At 39.5% G+C, this 26,639-nt stretch overlaps 1 protein-coding gene across 4 annotated transcripts in view; it reads left to right on the top strand.

Annotated features, from left to right (window-relative positions):
* LOC115053502 (leucine-rich repeat and fibronectin type III domain-containing protein 1-like protein) overlaps positions 1 to 26,639 on the top strand; it is a 365,739-nt gene that overhangs the window by 166,747 nt on the left and 172,353 nt on the right. For all 4 annotated transcript variants that reach the window (XR_003841448.1, XR_003841450.1, XR_003841449.1 and 1 more), the window contains one exon: positions 7,012 to 7,225. The gene's annotated coding sequence lies outside the window, so the exon portion shown is untranslated. The remainder of the gene's footprint in view (positions 1 to 7,011; positions 7,226 to 26,639) is intronic.

Here is a 26,639-nt window from a genome sequence, read left to right as displayed (position 1 = left end):
ATAACTCTGCTCAGTTTGTAACATGGTTGAGAGTTCTCTTATTTCATGACATTGGTTTATACCTATGGTTTACAGTTAATGACATGTGTTTTAATAATCTACTTTGTAAACATGTCGCTCTGTAATATCAGGAGTTGAAGTTACGCACGCTGGATCTTGTTTAATTCGCAGTGGCAGAAGTAAGGATTTACTTTGCCATTGTGAACTTGCCAGACGGAAGAAATGGTTGGAACTACCAAGTAGGCTGAAGGGAAAATATTTGACTGTGGAGAAAGTAAATAGGGTTACAGTTGCCAACAGTTTTCTGTATTCCCTCTGCAAATGCTATGTTCTACACAAAGTTACTTCCTTCTGCAGTCTGATGACAGGATCGATCCACACAGTGTTGAGTTCTCAGGTTAGACTGTTACCGGTTTGACCTCAGAGGCATTTGGACCTATTAAGAAAAAAAAAAAAAAAAAAAAAAGGTAACCGGTCACATAAAAGAAAGGTTATTTGGAGCAGGTTGCCAGGATAGATTGATCCAACAATGTGCAGAAAAAACACACAGACAAAGGCGAAAGATCCAAACAAACAGAAAGAGAGAGAGAGAGAAAGAGTGAGATCAGTGTTGCCACTTCAGGTCACGTTAAATTTAGAGGAGGATTATTTGGTGCAGAATAAATGTAGGAACTGTGAAGTCACCCAGATGGATTAGAGCTGCTAAAAAGTTTTGATGTCAAATGATTACATCAGATACCTTTTTGAAGAAAATTTCCCCAGGTTGGACAGAAGATTTGGGTTTACATGTGAAAATACAAATAAAATGATTTTGGTGTAATTTGTAACTACTAGGATTACTTGACACAAATGCAAAACTAAGAGTACAAAAAAAAACAAATGATCTTGAGGGTAATTTGGTTCATTGCAGGTGTAATGAATAAAATTAGAAATGTAAATCTAATCTGAATCTGATGGCGACCATCAGCAATGATTTCCTGTGGCACTCAGAGATCAATCTGTGACTGAAACTGCTCCAGTGTTTGGCCCGCATGTTAAAATAGTTCTGACTGTGCTCAAACTGGGCTGACACTAAAATTAAAAAGATATTTCTAACTTGCAGTAAATGCTTTCTTAAGGTTTGCATGACAGATTATCCGACCACAGCAAAATCCAATGAACTAGAACCACGCTCATTGTTTACATTCAGCGTTTCCTGCGTTAGTGTTACTTTCTGTTTCTTTTTAGCATCACAACAAAAGCCTTACTGCCAAAATATACTGCAGCCATTCCAAACGTGTTCTAACATGCATTCTAATGTGCAAACTGATCTGAACTTGCATTGAACTTTTTCTTTAGATAACTTCATCAAATATAAAACAAATTTGAACACGACAAACAGATTCATTCTAGAATAGAACAGAACTTATGAAACACTTTTCCAGAAGATGTAGAAGATGATTTTCACTGAGACCTAACTACATCACCTACAAGCTGCTTTACTGTGTTGCATACATAAACTGTTTGGCTTTCTGTTTGGACTTGTCATCAAATGTTACAGAGCAACACATACACAGAGTAGAAAAGGCGCGAGTTGCCAGCTGTCTGGCAAGGTGATAAAATGTCTCATATCAAGGTTGTTGCCCCAGCAAACATACTGGCAACTTCTTTGTGACGCACTTGCATCACTGATTATGTCTTTTGAAACTCCCTGGCTGCAAACTAAATTTTTTAGATGACGTTCAGGTACAGTCTGAACAGTTTTTTTATTTGATCAGAGGTTTTGTTTAGTCTAGCATGTTTGTTTATTCTTTGCTTCTTTTTTCAATTGTCACGACGAATGTAAAAGTCTGTATCTTGCATTTTTCTTTGTTTGCTTGTTGATACTGTACTCTTTGGAAATGTAGAAGTTGTGCGTATTTTTTCATGGCTGTTGAAATATATCCAATTCGGATGTAGAGACTGAAATGGAATGTCCAAGTTTTTGTAAGATTGGTATGAAGGGGGTGCACTCCAAAAAACGGGAAGTGACAAGGTCCTCATTGGCAATGCAGGGCTGGTTTCAGCTGGTGTCATTTGCTAGATGTCAAAATAAAGATATAAGTAATAATAAATAAATAAATAAGGGAAAATGAAGGTGGTTTATTCAACACAGCAGTAAGACCTGCTTTAACCTGAAAAAACTTTTGGCTGCCATGCTCCCGCAATCCATCAAATGTGTTTCTGACTTAAAGCTTAGTAAGAGGTGAGAAAAGGACAAACTGTAAACTAAGCAGATCATTCATAAGTGAATAAGAACCTCTGAATGCGTTTGAAGAATGGAGATCGGGACATATATACACATATTTAGCACTTTTTCAGGACAAACTGTTCAATGGGGACAGCGATTCTAGTTCCTCTGGCCCGACGTCCGACATGTGAAAACGAAAGTCGGCATCACCAAATATTCAGAGAATGGCTGCAGTAGGCCAAATTCAGTATGTCATACAATTTGGAGGTGAAGATATATATATACAGTACAAGCCAAAAGTTTGGACACATTTTCCTATTCATTTTAATTAGAAGTTGTGTCCAAACTTTTGGCCTGTACTGTATATATGTATATATATATATATATATAAGATGGTGTGATTTAGTGTGATAAAAGATATGGAGATTACCTTCATTCATTAGTTCACAACAAAGTGGGCAACCATTTTGTTTTAAAGACTTGTGGGTGTTGTTTTTCAATTATAATGTCGGTCATCTATGTCTGATATGCAGAGACCAGCTTGCTTCCTCTTCTTCCTGTTCTGAGCGCTACAGATCAGCCAGGTACTGACAACCAAAAGTGACACCTCCCGCTGAAGTGAAACTTTTTGCACATTCAGTTGTACCTGTGGGGAAAATCTGTATGTGATGGCATTTTTCACCTACATCTGCCAGGCCCCTACAGGAAAAGAAAACACGGCAGACAGGTGACAAAAGGAAAACCAACATAGCATATTTTGTTCTTGTGTGAGGACTGGTGTTTTGTTAACTGTGATGGACAGCGCTTGTCAGAGGAGAAGAGTTTAGCTGCAGTGTCTCCGGTTTAATATCAACGTGGTGGAGAGCTGACAGGTGTTTGTGCTGTTTCTGTGATAGATATTACAATTACCACTTTAATATGGTAAACGGTGACCAGTCAGAACACTTTTTTCCACTTCATAGACCAGTGCTTCAGTATTTTTGCACCTCCAAAGTCTCCACCATGGACCTATCTAATTCACCTATGTGATTCATGCACTGCAGCTCTAGATTAATATCTCCGTATATGTAACTGTCTGAGGAGTGTTAGCTCTGACACAATCAAATCACATCCTGCAGTCTCAATCAATGTAGGCCAGAAACTACCTTGCTCACTGTCTTTCCCAGAGATCTAAACACAGATGTTGCTTTAATTGAGCAACCTTTGTGACTGAATGAAACCTCTTTCAAAGTCACTTGCATTCTTCTCTCTATATACAAAATGCAAAATCAGCCGGAGGAGTAGGTGCAATTAGCACAGATACATCCAGTGTACCTGTATGAAAGCACGAACCTTAATCATGGTTCTCCCTTTAATTTGTCACCTGTATGTATGCTGATTCAGGGACCCCTCCCAAAAAAGCACAGTGGATTTTCCCATTGATGACAAGCAAAGCCTAACGGGTACATAAGAGAAGAGGACAGTGGACAAAGCAGAGTATGGAAACTAGTGAAATTGCCAAGCCGGACTGATTTGAGTCAGGGCATCCGCAGGAGGGCTGCCAGCATTATGTGACAGAAGTGCTGACAGTTTCCAAGCAGAAAATGTGCTTAGAAACCCAGGCAATTTCCTCCAGCCACCTATTTAGTCTTTTCCACTCCAGTGTCAATGGATCTTTTTATAAGTTTGGCAACACAGTTTAGGAAATGGGCCAAATTTGTCTCTCTTATGTCTCAGCAGGAACCTGGCTGTTAACTTTCCCAGTGGGGATGGAGAAAGAGAGCGAACTTACCAGCTGAGGGAGAAACAGAGTAAGATTCACTGAAGAGGCGAGACAGGAGAGGTGTCTATAAATGCAAAATGTAAAGGGATGAAGACAGAGAGAGTTTAGGGGCAAACTAAATTAGAAAGAGTCAAGAGAAAGTGAGAAGCACCACATGCCACCTCTGTGTGATGGTTACCCTCAGATATCCCCAACTTGTCTGTTTGCACTACAAAACAACCATCAGAAGTATAGAGTCACGTAAAGCTCTGACAACCACCCAACCCGTATCAGTGCTTTACCTGCAAATTGTTTGGAGCCAGTGGGGAATTACTGCAGACTCCACACCCGTTTGAGAGCAGATCAGATATCCAATTTATCCAATAACAGATTCTATATTCTCCCTGATGATTGGATCCTTTTCAGAGCAATTCAAAGTGTACTGCTAGCTTCAGCTGTTACTCACCGATCATCATGTTTAAGGAGAAATAAAGGATAAAAATTATTCAATAAAAGCTAATTATAGGCATTGTGGATCGTTGTGGTGAATATAGAAATAGATGCAACAACCGCTGATGTAGCTTTTAAGACACAGTATTACAATTTGCGTAAAAAAAAAAAAAAAAAAATTCTGCTTTAGGCAAGTAATTGTGCCTCCATTCAGAGGTTGTCTGGCTGATGAACTTTTCTGAAAGTCTGAAAAGAATTGTTGGAGAGTGTTTTACACTGAACAACACAATCCAAAAGCACATCTTTGTTCTAAAACCACAAACTTATTATTCAGGCATGGTCCTCTCTGGAAAGGCTTATTCTGCAGTGATGCAGACTAAGATGTTTAGTGAGTACTGTGCATTTAGTGCTGAAAGATGTTGTCCATCTGTGACCATGATTTCCACAAACAAAAAAATGAAAGCAAATTTGTTAACCAGAGAGTCAACAATATTTTTTTCTTCCCTTCCTTCTGTCTTTATGTTCTTATTCATACAGTTTGGAAGAAAGAACTCTGACAGACGGCCTCTCATCTGTTGCTAATTTAACGATTCCTGTTATCCTACGGCTTACCATTAAAACAGTTCAATTAATGATCAGTCAGTTGAACATCAGTGAAGTTAAAAGCAATTTACAAAACACCCTCTAATATATCTTGTGGTAATGGAAATGTCTTAATATTTTTGTTTCATTTTCTCTTGATGAAAAAAAAAAAAAGTAATTCATCATTATTTGCATACTCAATAACGTATGTGACTTTGCTGGGGTTTTGCCAGAGAAGAGAAGAAATATGTTGCAACATTTTTCCAGTTTTCCAGTTGATCAACTTATTTTATTTAATAGTACTTCATTTATAATCTCCAGTATCAAAAAAAAAAAATAATAATAAAAAAAACATATATAAAATGTATAAAGTTATTAACACGTTCACCCTTTAAACCAACCTGTCTTTGGAGCCTTTGGATTGTAGACATGTCACTGTCGCTGCTTATTTGATCAAGAAAAGCATCCTTCCGTGTTCACACCAGCTGTGTGTCTGATGTTGTCAGCGCCACAATCATAACATAACATAGAGTCTGCAGGATACCTGAATATTAAGTCTCTCCTGTATTTTTTTTTTTTTTTTTATGGAAAACATCTCTGCATCCAACTGCTGAAATGGCAGAAGCTAAAAAAAAAATATATATATGTCTATATGACAGTTCTTTTTGTTTAGCCTTTTAGCCAGCTGGAAATGGGATAAACCAATGTTTTTGTCTGTTTTCCACATTTGACTCTCTGCTACAGTCCATGACAGGTAGTCAGTAAACCAACCTGGAGACATTTCTGAGGTAGCCTACCACAGACCTATCCATCACTGTTTGAGCGCTCATCCTGTCTCACAGCTGTGTTCCGTTTCCAGTGAAACATCATTCGTCTCTGGCTGAATAAGACTACATTCATGATGCAAGCCTAAGTGCTCATTTTGGATTTCTTTCTTGATCAGATTTTTTTTATGCAGCTGTTTGTGTCATCACTGTATTGGCCTCGATCTGGCCCGCATTTGCACAAGAGCAATGTCAAAAGAAGAGGTCTGGAATAACAGACATGGAGGCCACCGCTTAAGCAAAATGATGATGATTGACATAAAAGTTGCACTGAATTGCATTGAGTCACAGGTTGCCTGGCCAGCCAAACTCAGGCGGGAAAAATCAGATCTGTATATAAAAGTTGTCCAATTGGAAAAGATCAGATTCCACGTGATCTGTGTGTTATGTTTTTTTTTTTTGTTTTTTTTTTTTTCAAACCATAAGGTAATTTAACTCAAATATTAAGACAAAGAGGAAAACAGAAAATAACTCACACACACAACTCGAGCAAACAGAGTCTGAAGGTCCTATGGGTAGAGCACAGATAAAAGTGAAGTCCAAGGAAGCAACTCACAGAGAATTCACTGGACAAAACCAGGATTCAGGCAAGTCAGCCAGATACCATGTAGGATGATGAAAAACATCTGACAACCAGGTGGGAACACTGCAGAGAAGTAGAGTGAGGGTGACTGCTGAATGGAACTGAGTTGCTCTGCCTGCTTCCTGCTGCACCTGCCCAGCCACGCCTCTGACCTGCACCGCAGATGGAGAAGGGAGAGAACCAGTGGCCGGGATCTCCACAGGATGGTCACACTTTCATGAAATAATCAAATCTGGGTTATATCAAGAGGGGGGGGTCTGACTTGAGCCTGCTATGTTAACATAGCCTAATTGGCATAAATTTTGCAGCTGAATCTTTGGCCTCGCTTCTTTTTTTTTTTTTTTATCTTGCTGCTGTTATTCTGATACACAGATGTAATCTCTGTCTTTCTCTCAGTTTGTGTGTCTGTCTTTCATTTCAATCTCTACCCATGTCTTCTCTCCTGGGTGATGCATGATTTTGACAGACTGAAGGAACTTTTTCAGCCAAGTATCCATTTGGTTGCTCTCTTTTCCGGCTTCTTTCCACTTGTCTACCTCAATCCTTCCTTCTCCTCCATCCTCTCAACATCCTTCCCTCCGCTTACCACCAATCAAACTTTTCTCTTTTTCTCCCTGTGCAGGCGATCTTGATAGAGAGAGCTGCCTCAGCCAATGAAAAAATTTGAGGACCTTTAACTGCCGTCTCCAGAATCCTCGGGACAGACGCATGTGACTGGGCACACTGAAAGGTTGCGCCTGTGACCCTGGATGGGCATCAGTATTACTTTGTGCTCCATGAGAAGATGATGGCCCCATCCCCTGTTTGAAGAGGCTGTCTAAGGAGACTGCTGTTCAGTAAGTTATTTAAAGCTATTTTTACAGCACCAGCGATTGTGGGTGAATGATGAATCTACTGAAATATTTAATCTTTGAACTATTTGTGGTCTTGTGTGAGTTTGGTGACATATAAAGGAAATTTCTGACAAACGTAGCTTTAAATGAATGCAGGACTGTTAACAAGGCTCCAGAGTTAGCATGTATATATATATATATATGCTTGTGGCAGGTCAGCTTACTGTGCAGTTTTTAATGTAGTTTTAACTAGCACTTTCAGCTCCAATTATATTAATGTCAGTGTTAATATTAATGCGTCAATTGCCATTGATTAAAAGGCCACGATGAACTCTTTATTTATTTATTTATTTTTGTCACATGATTAATCAAGTGCTGCAATTAGTTCCCTTCGGCCTCCCTTTAACTTGCCATCTAGCCATCAGAAGGTTCCTGCTGTCTGAGGCTTCATTTGACATGGAAGTTTAATGACAACCCCCCCCCCCCCCAGAAACCTCAGCACGCCATCACAACTCAAAATGAATTAGCAGCTTGACTAAAAGGGAATTTTAATATTTTATATTAAAATTAAAAGCTAGCAAGCCATATTTCTCTTGTAGACATTGTGTTCCCTTGGTGCTTTTACACCTCTTTGGGTTTGAAATCTAAAGGGCAAGACCATAAGTCATTTTCGTTGAGTTACGATCAAAACCCATTGATGAGAATTGCTTTACATTATTAATACTACCCGAGATAACTGTCGTGAAGTTTCATCAATCGGTCAATCTGATATTTACGTCAAAAAAGAGCAATGGCTCTACATTTGGATTTGTAAAACATAAAAACCAAATGTTAAATATATATTATACATCTCTTGTTATTTGTCTTTCCATTTCAACAATATCCAGAGAAATCAAAACATTTTTCATCACATTTAGGAAAGGTGATTAATTGTGATTCATCCATGGCTACCCTGATATTTTTGAGATTAAAATTTTGAAAATCAAATTACAACCCTTGTTTTCACATCTTCTGGCTCTCAGAAGTAATCTCCAGGGGCACACTGTCGGGGCAGGCAAGGCAAGCATTTTTTAGTAGAAACTAAAAATAGGCAGCAATTAAAAAGATGCATATTTCTGTCCCACTGCGGATCTGTTGGCGCACGTCATGGAACTTATTGCAAATCTTGCGGTGGCAAGAGGGCATTGTCTCTGCTAGCTCGCTCGAATTCGAGCTATTTTACCTGTTGTTTCTGTCATTTCTGTGGATGTGTCTGTGTCCCATTTACAAAGAATGGAGCTTGGCAAGCTGAGAGGTAGTTCATCTTAATTTGGAGGTGCACATTGATTAGCTACAGCCGAGGTCTCCTAGGCAAGCTGTCCGTGACTTAGCTACTGTTCTGAGGTCAGTAGCATCATACACAGATGTGTTGGAACTAAACTATTGCACTCAGTAATACTCTTAGGGGCAGCATTGGAAAGTAACTGAGAAAATGAAACAAATTTATCATCTTTTTGCAAGACTGACAGTGAAGTTTGAGCCAGTATATTAGTAAAGCAGCATCTTTTAGGTACAGTATAGCTCCATACATAGGTTGTGTGAGAGAGAGTGAGAGACGCTGGCAGTAAACCTATGAATGTAGTAATGCAAAGAATGCCCATGCTGTTTGCCAGTAAATCATGTTCCCTCTTCTATCCACTGCTTCAATGACAGTCCAGACGATGAATAAGAACATTTTAAGGAAGGTGGGATCTTAAAATGCTGGCTTGTTTGGTCGGCTCTGCTCTTTAGCTGTCAAAGTTACTGCACGCCCATGCTTCGTTCTTTTCCTTACAAGTCTCCTCTTTTTTTTTGCACTAACTGCACTAACTAATGGAGTTCTCTTTTCTGTGTGAGATAGCAGTGTTTTCATTATCCAAAACACTTTTGAGGTTTTAGCCAAATATGACTGCCACTGTCTGCACACACAGCATTTGGAGGTTTTCTTATTGACACAATATTTATCATTGTGTGTTTGTTCAGAGTTGGCCTTTGTTGGAGTGGGGGCGGGGGGGGAATTAGTGAGGACTGATTCCACTTATGTGTGGATATTGAGGGATTTCACACTGAGACACTGCTGTTATGCAACCTCCTCTCTCCACCGCTGGCAAAAGTCTAATGGATTACTTTTGCATTGCTATGGTTCCCTCAATTTTATTTAAAAAAAATAAATAAAACAGGCCACCTATTGAGTGGCATTTACAGTGCTTAATTCGTTTATCACGTGCAGTCATTTGTTTCACATTTCTCTGCAGTAGAGATTCATTACAACACTGTAGTCGATATAAAGCTGTAAAGTCATGCAGCCTTAACAGCCTCTCTCGGTCTGTCTGAAATAAGGCATGGTGTGTTACCATTAAGGGCTGTTGAGTCTCACTCTTTCATTTCATTCAACAGATTGGTGAGTTGCGGTTGAATTGTGGAACTAAACAATCAGAGAATCAATGAAACACTACAGACATCCCAGCTGGGTTTCTTTCCTTGACCTCAAACATGATCAACTCCAGTCAGCCCTGGCCGCCGCTTTCTGAAAAAAAAAAAGGCCACGCAACAAGCATCATTTTCCACTGTGAGATTCCTACTTTTCCAGAGATTAATGGGTTTGGAAACTGCTTCCTTTCTTTAAATGCCTTAGACCAGCCGCAATACGATTTAAAAATATGATTTGAAAAGGCTTGAGAGAGATTTAGTTACATGACGCTTACTTCATTGATGTCCTCACACAAACAAAATAATGTCTAATCTAATTGTAAGTGTGAACATCGGTGTGACACAGTAATTTAAGCTAATGCAGCCATAATAGCCACATTAGTGGGTGAGCAGTTTGAAACAAGCCTAACAATCGAGGAAGCTATTAGTTATCAGTATAGATATCTCACACATGTTGAACACATACATTACAATAAGCACACGAGTATACAATAACCTTGTGTGTAAAAATACACCATCCATTCAAATGTGTGCTCATAAATAATCTTTCTTCCTCATTTACACACACGTACAATCATATCTCTTCCTGCTGACACTGTGTCTCATTGAAGACTTTTCTATCGGAACTAATTTGCTGCTGCATTCACTGTGCTGATGACAGGAGTTTCCTAATGAGACAGAGTGCTCACAGTAATGGCAGGTGTGGACCTTGAATCTGAATTACAATAATGAGATGAACAGGACTAATGGTCACAAGCAGAATAATAAGAAGGACAGATGAGGGATGAGAGCGAAGGCTGGCACACGCATCAGACCAACAACAGAGTTACAACAGGAAGAGGTGACGACTTCTGCTGTGTCTCATTTCTTTTAATGACTGAACACCAGTTAGTCTGCTCAGTGAATGATCAACCATGTGGATGCTTAAAGTTTAAGTCTGAGAATATCAATTTTCTCAGACTGAAAGTTTGGGAGCTGGACCTGAATACTTTCCCTTCAACATCCTCCCTGTTATTTTTGATTAACACATAAATGCTCATCCTTAGGAGTGACTCTTCAGTGCCCTCACTTATCATGTGCATGTTATACTTTGTTATTAGCGTACGACCAAATGTCCTCATGACATTATTGTTTTTTTTATCATTAGGTGTGTCATTAGAGCAAAAATTCCATTCATTCCTCATCTTTAACCTCATTTCTCAGCCTGTGCTGATGTTGATGAAGCCTGGAAGGTTGTTCTCTTTTTTTTTTTTCTGAATATAAAGACAAAGAAAATATTGTTAATATCAGAATATGTTTTTGCAGTATTATCAGACACATATACAATGCCAACATGAATGCAGTGTTGTAGGCCAGAGGAGCTCAGATAACCTGGGACCGCAGGAGCTTTTTGCAGTACCAACTTGACATTTCCGTGGAAGGTTCCAAATTGGGTAGAGCAGTGGTGGCCTAAAGATCACATGTGTGGGTTTGAGACCAAAAGCCACAGAATAAATTGGCCACAATAAATGCATGCAGGGAAAGTGTAAGAATAACACTTGACCCTCCTCCATCTCTCATAACCCCATAAATCGCGCCATGGGAACCAGTCAGGAGCCAACATTAACACTTGAGGATTTAGGCACATTATTAGGTGACCAACCTGACAACCTGAATGGGAAGATAAGAATTGCACTTAAATTTCAGATGGGTGAACCCGGTTATGGGCCCAATTACTCAAGCGCTGTCACACTTGTGTAATTGGAAAGCTATTTCATTAATGAGCGTGGCGTAAATAGAAGAACAAGCTTTGAAATGCCTTCAGAGCGTTTATTGTTAGTTAAAATACTTCAGAAAGGATATAGTAATGAGAGAGATCATTTTACACACAACATTAACAAAGATGTAGGCAGTGATAGGCTCTCATCACACGGATGGCATAATGAGCTTGTGAAAGTTAAATAGTAAACTAAATACTTAAAAAATTCCTCCTCTTTCTTTGAATACTTCTTGGTCATTTCAACAACCATCAATAGTGGAACCAAAGGTGAAGATTTTGGTGACAACTGACAACTTCTTAAACAACAACAACAACAGCAAAAAAAAAAAATAATTTAAGAATAAAATTTTAGATTACATTTAAATTAAGGTACTTAATCATAATCAGATAAGTAGAGAACATATTTGATGCTTTGGAAAAATATGTTTTTCCCATTTCAGCTAAGTGTCCTCTTCCATATCTGAAAATTTTTTGACTTTAAAGAAGGTTATTGGATGTTGATCCATCTTCAGCATTTGTCAGCTCAGTCTTTCAGATATACTGTAAAGGGAAGGAAAATTTCACCAAGTATCAGGGTTAGTTCCTCTGAATGAGGGTCTGTTCCATGTCAGAACACACATGTAGACATACAGTTAACATAATGTTGCTGCTTGTTACATTACAGGAAAAAAAAAATGCTGGATATAGATTGGCTCAGTCTGAGCATGTTGCTTGCTCTTCTTTTTCATGTAAACTCAAGGTCAGGACACATACTATTGCTCCGATAGTAGTGGTGGACTCAGCTGGCTGCTGGCTCCCTGTCGCTCCTGCTTTATAACTTTATTGATCTGGACAGAGCGGTGGAGCAGACAGAGCTATTATAGTCACTGTGTTTCTTCTGCGGTCTTTCAGAGACACATGTGCAAAGAAGTGGTGAAGGACATCATCTTGCCAAACTTTGATTCTAAGTTGTCATGCTGCATTGGACAAAAAGTGAAATCTACATTTCCCTGACGTAAGGCAAAGAGGGACTTATTCGCTGCATGTTGTATGTTGTCTGTTTTGGATTTTTCCTTACATGGATTATTTTCACCATGTACAAAATGCATTATTGTGAGACGCATTTGCGCTTCCTGATAACATTAATCTCTCACTGACATATCCCTGATAGATGAAGAGGATATCTGTCTCCTTAAGCAACAAAGAGCAATCCACATATTGTTTGGTTTTCAAAGCTTTTAGTTTTTAACTTGTCTATTGCCATCTTGATTTTATGAACCCAGAGGATTTAAAGTAGAAGGTGGTGCTGAGGGGGAGTTAAGGCGGATGGATCTGACCTGTCCTTTCCTCTATCCAGATTGTCATGCAGGTTGCTATGTGCAGTACAGTGTATGAAACATAATGGTAGCCAAGCTCTAATGTGTACTCTGCCTCATTTCCTTTTTTCTTCAAAATGGAACCATGATTAGGAATGAATCAAGCGAGAAGCAAAGTTTTTCCAGCAGACTGGATCGTCAGCAGGTCAAATGGAGCTTTAAGATATTTCAAGGACTGGTTTCATTTTTCATCCCTGAAGTCAAGGTCCACACATGTAAGAAAGAGAGAGAAAAAAGGAATTAAAAAACACACAAATACAAAAATTATCTTGAAGTAGTAACAAGTAACAAGCGAATTAATTTCAGTTACCAGTATAACAATAAACCCAATATCTGGGGCTGAAAGTGGATGTGATGCCTCTGCCTGTGCTCATATGCAACAGAGATGTCTTTGTCCTCAAGGCCTGCTGTGTCCTTGTTTGCAGGCTCTGTTAACAGAAAGTGCACTTGACATAATTACAGAGTGCAAAGACCGGACGTCCCAGTTTGTTCCAATTTCAATCTGTGGGGCCCTGCAGATATTTGTAAAACCCTGAAATGTTCCAGTTCCAACCTCCTTTCAACATCACTACAGGAAACAGATTATGTTATCTGCCTAAACATCTGAACTGAGTGACAGTAAAAAGTGAAAAAAAAAAAGGCTCATTCTGGAGGAGTTCATTAAGTACAGACAATTGCGTTGTACCTTAAGGCAAGTTAATTACTAAGAAAATAAGTTATTAATAAAATGCTGAGCCTGCAATATCAGGTCTTCACAATTTCTGCTCTTCTAAATCTTCTTCTATTATTATTATTTCATATCTGCAACTCAGATACACTTGGTGTATATGCTGCTCGCTGTTCATAAATTTTCTATTGTGGAGGTTTGCTTGTGGTTCCAGAGTCTCCTAGAATAAAACAGGAGGCAGCTCTTTCAGGTATCAGGCTCCTCTTCTATGGAACCAACTCCCAGTATCGGTTGGGGGGTGGGCTCTATCGATCCAGTTTAAAACATTTCCTTATGACAAAGCTTACAGTTAAACATTTAAGGTTTAATTACGGTTTTTCTTGCTGAGGTTACCCTGAGTATCCCTGCCTCTCCCTCCCTCTCTCCCTCCCATCCTCTCCGTGATTCTCTCGCTCTCTCTGTCATGCATGTGCATTACAACATTATATGTCTCTAACTTTGTCTGTGCTTCCTTAGTTTGTGCTCCTGTCCTCTCTCTTCCAGTCCCTGTCCTCCAGGTTCTGAATCATCTCTGCTCCATGTTCCTATTCAGTACCTGCTGCTAGAGTTACCTTCATTTATCATTACACACTAATACTCACTTCCCATCATAACCTCTTCTTCTCTCCTACTGGTAATATTTACTACTGCACATTTAGAACTACCAGGTTCCAACCATTCTCTTCTTCTCGCTCTCTCTCAATGCTTCTGCTTCACTCTCTGCTCACCCCCCACCTTTCCCTCAGTCAACCCAACCAGTTGAGTTGACCTCCCTGTAACCAGTTCTGCTTGGTGTTTCTGCCTCACAAAGAAGTCCTTCCTTGCCACTGTCACCAAGTGCTTGCCCTTAGAGGGATATGTTAGCTTCCTTTAACAACTCCATAAAGAGTTTTGTCTACACCTGCTCTCTGTGTAAAAGGCCTTGATGTGAGTTTTGTTTTATAATTTAGCACTACATAAATCCATTTGATTTGTTTTGATTTGGACTTAAGTTACAAGATCTCGCTTATATCAGTGCTTCTTCAGCAATAACATCAAATAGCAAACACCAAATAGAGCCAAAGCTTAAATGGCAGTGACCCTCTCAACTCATCCTCTCAGGTAAACCTCCAGTTTAGCACATGAACAGTGTGTTGGCTGTCCTTCAGTCATCACTGACTTTGCAACCAATCTGTCAGCAGCCTTAGGCTATTTGACTGGATAATTGGTTATGATTTTAAAATCTATGGGTTTGATTCACCACAGACGTCTGGCAGAACAGAACTAAGTTCAGGCACCTCTATCTAAGACAACAACCCATATTATGCTTTGTGTTACCATAAAGACGTGAAAAAAAAAAAACAAAAAAAAAAAACATTGGGTGACAACATTGGGTGAAAGTAGGAATTTTCATTCCGGCATTTGACTCTTGCCGCCTTTGGTTTTTTAAAAAAAATGGTCCACAAACTGTTTCTAAAAATTGACTTAGCCCTTGTTGTCACTTCCCAGCCCCAGTAGTTGCTGCTTTGATCAACCTAACCTCAGAAGGGGTTGGATATCCCACAGCTAATATGTTTACCCATGCAGCATAGAGAGGGCATTCTGTACAAATGTCAAGACATTAGTCTTCCTCATGACCTTGTTTGCAAAAACTGAGCTAGACTAAGAGATACCTGGTATTCATTCGATATGAATGTTACTTTCACCAAAACTGAAAATGATGTATTTTTTACTTTTTCCTATTATTTTTATTGCCATATTTTCCAAACATATACAAAAGAAAACCGATACCCGAATCCGACCCAAGGACACACACCTAAGCTCACACACACACACACACACACACACACACACACATCATGAGGAGAGTGATCCAGTCAAAAAAATATGTAAGATACAAGAAAGTTCAAGTTCATCTTAGATAAAAAATAAATTAAGAACAAGAACAAACAGATGTGTGACAATTTTGAGAAGAAACAGTCATTCGACTAATATTTTGAGAAATTATTTTTGTTGAAACATAATTATCGAAATGAAAACCAAATTGGCCTTGAAATTATATATTACATTATATATTCCACGCATGGCTCAGGTATTCTGAAGGCCACAGAGCTCTTGTTCAAACTTACGCGACACAGGATCCTATGCAACTCATACAATTTTGCCAAATTGCCCGTTTCTTCAGTGGATGTCTTTATATATGGATTGTTCAGTGTGAGGCTCTTTATTGACTTTCCCTTTTAGCTTTAAGGCTTAGTTTGCAGTAGTTCAATTTTATCAAAACTGCCTACATTTTCTTATTTTAAGTTATGTTGCATTCAGGAAACATGGGATAGTTGTTTATCTTCTTGACTTACTATCATGATAATACAGTGAGAATCTACAGTTTCTAGTTGTCACTGTCATTATTTTCTCTTGATTCATTTTGATAAAAAGGTCTAAAGATCTAAAGATTTATTGCTTGCTGATGCTTCTTTACACATTTTTTCAAATTGAGGCAGATTGCTATGTTGCCTCTTTATTGGAAACACCAACTGATTAGTTTTCTTTTCATGAATGGTTATCACATTTCTTTCCATGTTTTAAAGTCAATTGTTTCTCTGTGCTCAGATTACCATTTAGCTTTTAATCTTTTAAAATTTTTCTGCATGCCACTGAAGCAATGGTAATAATTTCTGTAAAGCAAAAGGCTCTTCAGCTGTCTGTCTAATTAGTTCAGTGATTTTTCTGATTTCCCAACAAAGTGCCTGAGCTGCCAACAACAGTTAAGCGTTTTAACATGGCTTCTGATTGATGCCTGTCTCCCTGTGTTTTGTTGTCATGTTGACAAATGAGAAGACATGTTTTCTGGGTTTTACAGTTAGTCTTTCACCAAGACAATCATTTTCATATGTCGTTAGTGTCTGTTGGCAGCACAACTGCATAGTGGCCAGCACTAGTCACACAACAAGAAAGTAATGGGTTCGGTTCCCAACCTGGGGCCTTTCTGTGTAGTGTTTGCATGTTCTCCCCGTTTCTGCGTGGGTTTCCTCCGGGTGCTCCAGTTTCCTCCCACCGTCCAAAGACATGCATGTTTAAGGTGATTGGTGACTCTAAATCGTCTGTATGTCTGAGTGTGAGTGTGAGTGGTTGTTAATCTTTGTCTGTCTCTGTGTATTCGCCCTGTGATGGACTGGTGAGCTGGGATTGGTTTCAGCACCCACCACGACACAGAAATGGTTAAGCGGTAGACGATGAATGTATAAATTGATGCCTGCAGTTCTTGTGCTTTTAAAGTCATGTGTTTTTACACACGTCTACCTTTTCATTCAGTTTAAAGCAGTATCAAGGCTCGCACAAACAACTGCCTATCTTCTGTGTTACTGCATTGTAAATGGCCCTGCCCCCTTTACGTTCAACGGAGTGCCCGCATGTTTGTGTATGTCACACCGTACGTGACGTAAACTACCAATCAAATCAAGAGCTCTCCAGATTCCACTTTTCATCACCGAAATGACCACTTCAACCTCAGTGATTAACAAACATGATAGTGAGATTGCAAACAGGGAAACACGCACACACAAATACACATATACAGTCAGAAATCTCACAGTGAATTATTGTCAGTAGCTTTCCTCTCAGCAGAGCTGGGAGAGGGTTTAATGATAAATAATCTTTAATCTGTTCTTTGCAGGACATGTATTATTGCCTCAATTAGTTAAAAACTATGACACTTAAAGATGTTCTGCGTCCGTACACACACACAATGCACAACTACATAGTTCAATCCATTTTGTGTGGGTGAACTGACCCTCGTGCTGATTTGGGCTTTTAAAAATTAAAACTTCAGCACTGGGCAGATGAAATATGGGGCAGATTTGAAAGAGCTTAAAGATCTTTCAGGTTTTTCTCTTTTTTTAATGACGTAGTTTGTACGTGGAAATACTCAGATTTACATTTGAGTTAACAATATTTACAGAAAATAACTGAAGTGGTTGGAGATCACTGTCTAGAACTATTCAGAAGTAGTGAGTGCATCTACAGTATCTTTAGTGTGTGTGTAGATAACTCCATGTGTTTGATGCTGAAAACTAAAGATGGATTTTCCAAGACCTTTGGGCATTTTTGTTGTCTGCAGTGCAATAAAGCACAGATCTCACATGCAACATATTAAATTAGAGTTTTATAGACGAAAAAGTAGACGCGATTCATTTCAATTTTCAAACAAAAGATCTGTGCATGATAATCAACTTTTTTATGTCTTCATTTTTTGGGCAGCGCTGCATCCCCCTTTGTGTGTCCTTCCCTGTTTTCATGTAAGAACAGATATGCCCCTTTAAACCTCACTGCATTTGAGGAGGAATTTGATTAATATTTTATTTGTGTGTGCGACTGTCCACACTGCATGCTGCACAAATGAGCAGCAACAAGGGAACAAGGGAGGTTGCGCAGCCCTTTGATGCATTCATGTTTGCAGAAATACCTTTTCAATATTTTTTATCTGGATTATGGATTCTGTTGTGCACTGAATTAATAAATTAGTTATTACTCTTTCTCGTGTGTGTTTGTGATACCGCTAAACTTGAATTTAAGCTGCTTATAGAGGAGTTCAGCTGAATCCCTCTTCCTTATTAAAGTACCGACTACATAATACATGCTGTATCTGTCTAAGTGCTGGGCTCAGGATTCAGTGGTATAAATTATCTGACTCTGCTGATTTAGCACTAAACAGATATCCATCTGCGCTGACTGAGATCTGGCTAGCTTAGTCTGAATAAGCATGTTAGGGTTTAGATCCTCATCAGCTAAATCACCCCTCACCCCTCAAGTTTTTGGCGGAGTGACTTTGGCCACATCTGTATGCCGCGAATAAACCTTAGTGAAACAAGCTTTAATGAGGGAATTTCAGACCAAATCTTACACATTAGTGACCATAACTTAAAAATCTCAACGCAGTCTTTCGCTGTAAATGCCAAGGCAGCGTTTGCGTCTTCAAGTTCTAAGGCTTGAGTGTATGACAGTAACAGCAGTCTGATCGACTGTTTGGCTGTTTGTATGCTAAATAAATCTGAATGTCATCATATCTGGGATGTAGTTTGGTAAAAAAACATCTCAATTTTCTAGGTCGCACAGCATGAATTTCACCAGATGTGTCACACACAGTACTCATTAAAAAAACAATTTACCATAATTAAGTAACATGACCTATCCAGTAAACTGTTATGGAGTTGGGAGCATGTGGCCCAGCCACATGCTAAGTTTTGACTGAGTCATGTTCATTTATGAGCTTTTCTTTCAAATCAGTCCTTTAAGGAGTTTTATGGAATATATCATTTATTCAAGACATTTGAAAATAGTGACGCTGACTCCACACTCACATATAAGATACCAGCACGACGCCAGTATTTTGAAAATAGTATTTTGTGAAAGCTCTTTTACTTGCTTCCAATCAGTGAAGCCAATGTTGACCTGCCTTAAATCAGCATTTTCTGTCTAATGACCATTAGTGAGTAACTCCACTGGTTGTGTTTGTATTGAAATGTATGAGAAAGTAGCCCAAACCCTCACTTGATTTTATACTTCAGCCAAAGTTTTTCTACTGCAGAGTAGACATAACTGTGCTAGACACGATGACCTTCCGCACAATCAGGACAGAGAACAGAGAAGGTCAGGTCCAGGCCTCGCTCCTCAGCTTGCCCTTCTCCTCCAAATATGGTAACACAGAAGAAGAACAATAAGAAGGTCATGGGTTAATTTCCCAGCCTGGGTCCTTTCTGTGCAGAGTTTGCATGTTCTCCCCGTGTCTGTGTGGGTCTCCTCCCACTGCCCAAAAGCATGTCTAGGCTAACTGGTGACTCTAAAATTTTCCGTAGGTCTGAATGAGAGTGTGAGTGGTTGTTCGTCTCTGTTTGTCTTTGTGTGTTGGCCCTGTGATGGACTGGCGACCTGTCCAGGGTGTACCTTGCCCTCGCCCGGGACCTTGGCTGGGAATGGTTCCAGCACTCTGCATGGATGGATGGAGGTTTCAATAAGGCAGTTCACAAACCCCACAATTAATTGCCTATTGCTGTTAATCTTATGGAGCTGGGCAACAATTTAGCTATTTTAGTGCATTTGGAAGAAACGGTGACAGAGGAAGGTGAATGCTGATGTTATGTTGATGTTTTTAAGATAATTTTGGCTACAGACGGTCACCATTATTTTAATGACAGTAAGATAGCAATTTGCAACATAAAAGCTGGCAAAAAGAGTGGTTCACAAATCAGCGGGTGACTTCACGATGGGTTGGCACCACATAAGAACATGGATGCAGCACTTTTGCTTGTAGTGTGGTGTTTTTAATCACATTTAATTTTCATTTTACTCATTGTCGCACAATCACATAACATTCTTTCTGAGAATATTTCATTTTGTCGAAGTAAATTCTCCCTTTATTCCTGTTTTGTATGGGCACAGCAGCCAGATCTTGACAAGAACAAGCTAATATATTGCGGTGTAATTGGACTGGTGTGTTTGGCAACTTCAGTCACGTTCATGCCCTCAGCTTGGTATTGGACCCTGCTGACATGCTTGTCAAACTGTAGTCAGACTTTGACTATTCTTTGCCAAACAAAAGCTCTGTTCTATTTTCCCTCCTTCATTCACTCGTCTGTTTGGTGGAGCTTGATGAAAAAGTGGAGTTTTCCAACTGTTGTACCACAGACAGATTGACTGTGCCCATATACTGCTGAAGATTTGTAATATTACTCAGCGGATATGAGCTCATGGTGGTGTAATGTTTTCATGGACTCACAATGACAGACATAATTCGCCATGGTGGGATTTGATTTCTACAGTGATCACAGAAAATATTGTTGGACAGCTTAATTAGTTTGATTCATTTCTGTGCTGCAGAGTGCAGCTCTTACGCTTTACTGATAACACAGAGGAGGCTCATTTACAAGAACCGAATGTCTGATTACCTCCTGTTTTCCTCAGCTCTTGCGCTTTATCGGAGGAGCGAGGAAACGCAAGAAATGAAGTTTGCAGGTCAGATTAAATCCTTCTGAATTTCATCAATATGAAGAAGATTAACAACCAGCAGAGAGGCGTTGCCCTGTGAAAGACAGTTCAGCATTAAATCAGTGCAAGAACAAGATAGCTTTCACAACAGTGAAATTAGATACTGTAAATCACCTTGATAACTAGAAAAAATACATAATATGTCACCCTGGACAGGTTGCTATCTATTTGAGAGTGTGTAGCAGACCTACAGGCTGGATGGCTATGTCAGACATGCAGGAACAGGTGCCTCTCTCCATTCCTGTGGGCAGAAGAAAACTATCTCATATCAATATTTCATAATCTGTTGAACACAGACAGAATACTCTGCAGGGTTAATGTCTTGAATGCAGGAGAAGGTCTCAACCTGCAGGAAAAATTGGAAAAAATTACAACAACTGCTTTCTACACTGCTGCATAGCACTTAGTTCTTCTCTGTCATTTCATCAGCAGCGCTTTTTTTGTGTGTATGGCAAAGAGCATCGAAGTGGACTTTCATCCACCAGGTACCTGACATCCGGAAAAATAAGCGCATAAAGTAGGTCTCCTGTCAAGATACATCTCAGTGGCTTAGCCTCTACAATGCAAGTAAAAAACTGTTTCCTCTGTCCCCTCGGAAACACACCCAGATAAACCAACGAAGGTTCTTTAACTAAACAGGCCACAACATCACTCAAGTGAAACCAATCAACACACATCATAATAACTCACTCATAACTCACCTCACAATCTGCTCCTGCATTTGGATCAAAAGATGTTTCTCTCTTAGTATGAATGATTTGCATCTAGAACATTTACAGGATTTAATAAGACATGTGCCATGTGGATTGAAAAGAAAAAGTGCAATTTGCTGGCATTTCCTTAATGCGTTTCTCATCTGAACCCTCCCTCAGCTTGTGTCCCCCAGGTTGCAGGGCTGTTGATGTGTTAAACTTTGACACAGTCAAAGCCTTTAGTGGAATTTGAATTAGAATTTCATAGACGAGAGTGGACATGCGGCAGTAAAAATGTAAAATGTAAAAGAGGGGGAGATACAGTAATTAGAGAGAGATAGAGGCCTCCTCTCTGGCAGCCTTATTAAGAGTTAGGAGGCATGTCGAGAGATTCCCCTTTCGTTCTCTGCATGGCCCATAAATTTTATTATGTCTCAGAAGGGCCCCCCTTTTTAAATGATCTGGAGCTCTTTAATAGGAATATGTCCAAATAGAAAAAAATATTTAGCTCAGATCCAATCAACAAAATAGACTTAGATGATCTGGCCCAGACCTGAACTGCGTCACGGCCAAATAGGATCAAGCTTCTGCCCAAGTATGGGCCAGAGCCTTATTGGATTGCTCAGCCAGTCTGGAGCTGGCCAAAAGTTTTTAAATGGATCCCCATTGGTTTAGGCCTGTTGAGTCAAAGAACATCAGTCCAAATCCATTGTGCTATCTTATGAAAATATTGATTTCTACAGCATGTTTTCTTTGTCACTTAAGAGTAAGCACATAGTATCTCTGGGAAATTTTAAATGAAAAATACTGTGGGAACTTACTAACCAGCATATTATTGTGAACTTACATTCAAAATAATAATGCACATTTCTGGAGATTTCATTTATTCAAAGGTTTAATTCATTAATGTATCAATATCTAAATTCTGAAAAATACACTAAGGAATTGGGGCAAAAAGCAACACACAAAAATGATGTTTATGAAAACCAAAGCCAAGAAAAGTAACTTTAATTATTCTAAACTTGAGAGTAAAATGTTGCCAGCATAAAAGATAATAAGACAGGGGCAATGGGACAGTATGGCCGCAGTCAAACTGCACCTGCAAGATAAGGCAAATGACTCTCCCTCTGGTATGACAACAGAGAATAGAAATATGGCCAGATGCTGGATAATAGTTACAGTTAAAGGTGTGACATGCTAGCATTTTACTTTTAAAGTTCAGTTGCTGCTGACAAGCTAAAGCCCTCGCTTATCCCATCTCTTGTTTCCTTCCCTGCTGGCTAGCCACGTCGCTCTTGGGTTTATCGCAGTTGATGTGTTACGTGGCCAGACAACTGGACAACCGGTCATTATCTATCAAAAGTGTTCCAAAAGAACAGTGGTAAACCGCCATCACGGTCATAGGCAGCAAAAGCTCATTGACGCACGTGGGAAACGAAGGCTAGCCCACAGATAAACTACTGTTGCTCAAACTGCCCAAGGGGTTGATCCTGGCTCTGATAGAAAGGTGTTAGAATACACAGTGAATCACGGTTTGTTTTTGCATATGAGGCTGCATAACTATGGACTGGTCAGGGTGCCCATTGCTGACCCCTGCACTGCCAAACAGCACAAACAATGAACATGTGAGAATCAGAACTGGACCAAGGCGCAATGGAAGAAGGTCGTCCAAACTGGTGGATCACATTTTCTTTTGGTCTGCTGAATCACATCAATGGCTGGGTGCATATTCATGGCTTACCCGGGGAACACATGGCAACGGGATGCACTATGCACCTATGCACCTATCTGTCCATATCTATCTGAGCGTTTCAGACCATATACAATACCAAATACAATACAAATTATACAATACATTCATGGAAACAGTATTCCCTGATGGCTGCGGCTTCTTCAGCAGGATAATGTGAAACAAAGCAAAAATGGTTCAGGAATGGTTTGAGGAGCACAACAATCAGTTTGAGGAGTTGGCTTGGCCTCCATAATCCCCAGTTCTCATTCCAATCAAGCATCTGTGGGATGTGCCAACAAAAAGTATGACCCATGAAGGCCCCACTAAGTAACTTCCAGGACTTAAAGGATCTGCTGCTAACATCTTGGTACCAGATAGTACAGCCACCCACTGTCAGGGGTTTAATGGAGTCCAGGCCTCAACACGTCGAAAAGGTTGGGCCAAATCAATACTACGAAAGTGGTCATAATGCTATGTGTGGGTGTGGGTGTATTTCAGACTAACACCTCTTGAATGATCAACATATTCGTCAAACATCTTGATGAGACAACACTCACAAGTTATCTTAAACTTGAGTAAGGGGATATCTAGAGGAGCCACAATTCACAACTGGCTGTTGCTAGTCTCGTGTGCAGGGATGAGCAGGTTCTTAAAATGGAATAACAGCAAATCTGATACAGGTGTGTACACCCAGGCACCTACAAACACCAACCACCACATCCTGCCCCTTTTCAACCATTACTTAATCAATACCAGAGTTCATGGATCAATTATACATGTCCTGCTCCACACAGCCAACAGAGAGTGACAATGTCGAGCCTCCATAAGTAGCAGCTTCGCTTTGTGTGATCATAGCAGTCTTCTTTGAAATGTCAAGGTTAACTACTAATTGAATAAATGAACAACACAATAATGGCCCTTTTTTGTGTGTTTCCTGCTTTCTTTGTGTGTGTGTGTGTGTGAGTGTGTGCGTGTATCTTCCTGCTGTGTATATACATTTTTACAATGCAACTTTCCTCCTTCCCAACTTTATTTCCATCACACAAACAAACATATGCCATTGCTTCCTTTCTCCTAAGAGTAACAATACCTCTCTGGTCACATCAGTTATTCAAATCTATATTAGCACATAGCTTCTAAACTGCAACGTGAGTAACCTTCAGAGTTGTGTTATGAGACATTCTAACGCATAGTGCTTTAGGATTACAGATATAGTAATTCATCTATTTTTACAGGCCAGCTCTCTCTCTGTGTCCTCAGGACAGCCCAGGGGGGAAGGCATTGTTCCTTTCCATCACAGCTTCTTCCTCTAACATATTCTTGAACCTGAAATTATTGTTTAATAGCTAAAAATACCTGCTATACCATCAGTCCTGACCTGTCTGGTAATGTTAGTCACGCTCAAATTCTATTCCACTATCAACACTTACAGTTTCAAATGAAATACCTTCTCAGGTGAATTAGTCAGTGAGGTATAAATATACCATTTATTTTTGTTTTACTGATGAGATAGATTAGATAAGAACGTAAGATTCTTTGGGAAGAGGGTCCGCTCTGTTTGTCTTTACTGTACATGCACACACACACACACACACACACAGCAATCAATGATTTAATTTGATAGTTATTGGCATTGTCATTTCATCTTTGCGGGTGCACATCAATAATAAAGTAATAAGTAATAGTAATGCATTTATACATACATTTTATACACTACATTAATAGGGATGGAAGCTTGAATCATCTCCAGGCTCTTGAACATCTTTGCCCTGAAGTTGGCAAATCCAGTGCCTGACTTTCCACAGTTTATCAGGGGCAAGGCCAGTCGGTTTGGAACAGACTGGTTGAGAGTTTCCCTCACTGGCTATAAAATAAAGTGAATTCCCGAAAGCGATAACCTTTTTTGCCCACAAGCCTGGCATTACAGTGTCCATTCTTAAAATGACAAAAATGATACGGACGAGCACCAAGTGCCTTATTTTGTTGTCACTGTATGTTTGATGATCAAAATAGAAATAGAGCCCCCAGAGTTCTGGATGAGCATCTGGGGATTGTCTGGATTTCACGCTGCCTTCACTGGGTAGTCTGTTACATCAGCGGTCCTCAACCCCTGGGCCGCGGACCAGTACCGGTCCATGGGTCTTTTGAACCGGGCCGCACAGAAAGAATAAATAACTTACATTATTTATGTTTCATTTATTATCTGAATCTGAACTATGTTTTATTTTGAAAAATTACTCGATTCTCTCCGTTACGTCGTCTATGATTCACTCATGACGCAGGTCAAGATGCTTGCCTCAGTTACATGATACATTACCTCTAAAATTAAACCCACAAGCTAGCAAAATATTGAATAAGGACAGTTTCTTTGTGAAGGGTAAAAGGCCCCGTGAGGAGACAGAAGAAGAGCTTGTGACTTCCATGAAAAAGAAAGCTGCATTTAGGTTCGGGATTAGGGGGCAGAGAGGATGTTACTCATGTTATTTGTTGGCGCGATGTTATGAGGACGCTGCTAATAAAGTTCCATACGAGTGCACAGTGGATTTACGTTTATTATGAAATTTAGAAAATAGCACAGTTTTTATGCCGATCGTATCATTTTATTTTGTTGCATTTATCCGCCACACCTTAAAGGCTGGTCTGTGGAAACATTGTCTGACATTAAACCGGTCCGTGGCGCAAAAAAGGTTGGGGGCCACTGTGTTACACGACTGACTGCCAAAGGTATATTAAAAAGATTACCAACCTACTGAAAATCTGGATCAGTGAGCATGAGAGTAAAATTGTACTGTGGCTCTAATCACAGCAGAAACTGCTGCTGACTCTCTTTAAACCAAACACTTTCCCTTCCTGCAGCCCATTCTGAAGAACATGAACAGGCCTCATGAAGATGTCAGCAGCCCACTTTTCCAACGGGAATGTGCTTGGTCCCGCAGCATAATGAAGATTTATCTTTGGTCATTCATTTTCTCCAGGCTACTCACTTCATATGCAAATCTGTAAAATGAACATGGAACATGGAACCAAACCTAAGTTGCTTTAAACGATAATTAATTTCACTATTGCTTGTCCCAAGCAAATATTGACATACTTCAGTGGTCTTTCAAAAGCTTAAAAAACTACAATGATTTTCATAGTGTGTTAATATGAATGGAAACAAAACCGCAGTTGGACAGCAATTTAGCCAATACATCTTAATTGACAAGCATGGATTGCAAAATTTTGAACAACAAAAGCCTTGAATAGATTTTGAAGCTTGAGATCTATCCAACATGTGTCCCTGGGTACTACAGTAGAGCTTAAGGATGATGTTCATAGCCAGTCTGGAACCTTGACTGTGAAAGTACATTTTGCCTCATCTTGCTCACTCACTCTCTCTAGCTTATTTTCTTCTGCTTCTCCTAACCACTATGCCGCCCCCTCTTACACCAAATACATTTTTTAAAGAGCTGCGAAACATAACACAGTTTTACACATAATTGCGCTGAACATACAGAACTGCAATGAAGACAATTTATGTTATTTCACTTCACAATTTTTATCTGTTATAACAAAGGAAAATACCAAGCACTTATGAAGAGATGCTTGATAAATTAAACATGAAGCCACACAGGCATATTTCTGTCCCTCCATATTTGTATAAAATGAATCAAATAAAATGCAAAATGTGTTCCACTGCGCTGTCATCCTCTTCTGTTTTTCTTC

Source organism: Echeneis naucrates, chromosome 13 (genome assembly GCF_900963305.1).
Source record: "Echeneis naucrates chromosome 13, fEcheNa1.1, whole genome shotgun sequence".
Classification (NCBI taxonomy): Eukaryota; Metazoa; Chordata; class Actinopteri; order Carangiformes; family Echeneidae; genus Echeneis; species Echeneis naucrates.
The sequence above is the reverse complement of the archived record's forward strand: the minus strand, read 5'-3'. Positions and strand labels throughout refer to the sequence as shown.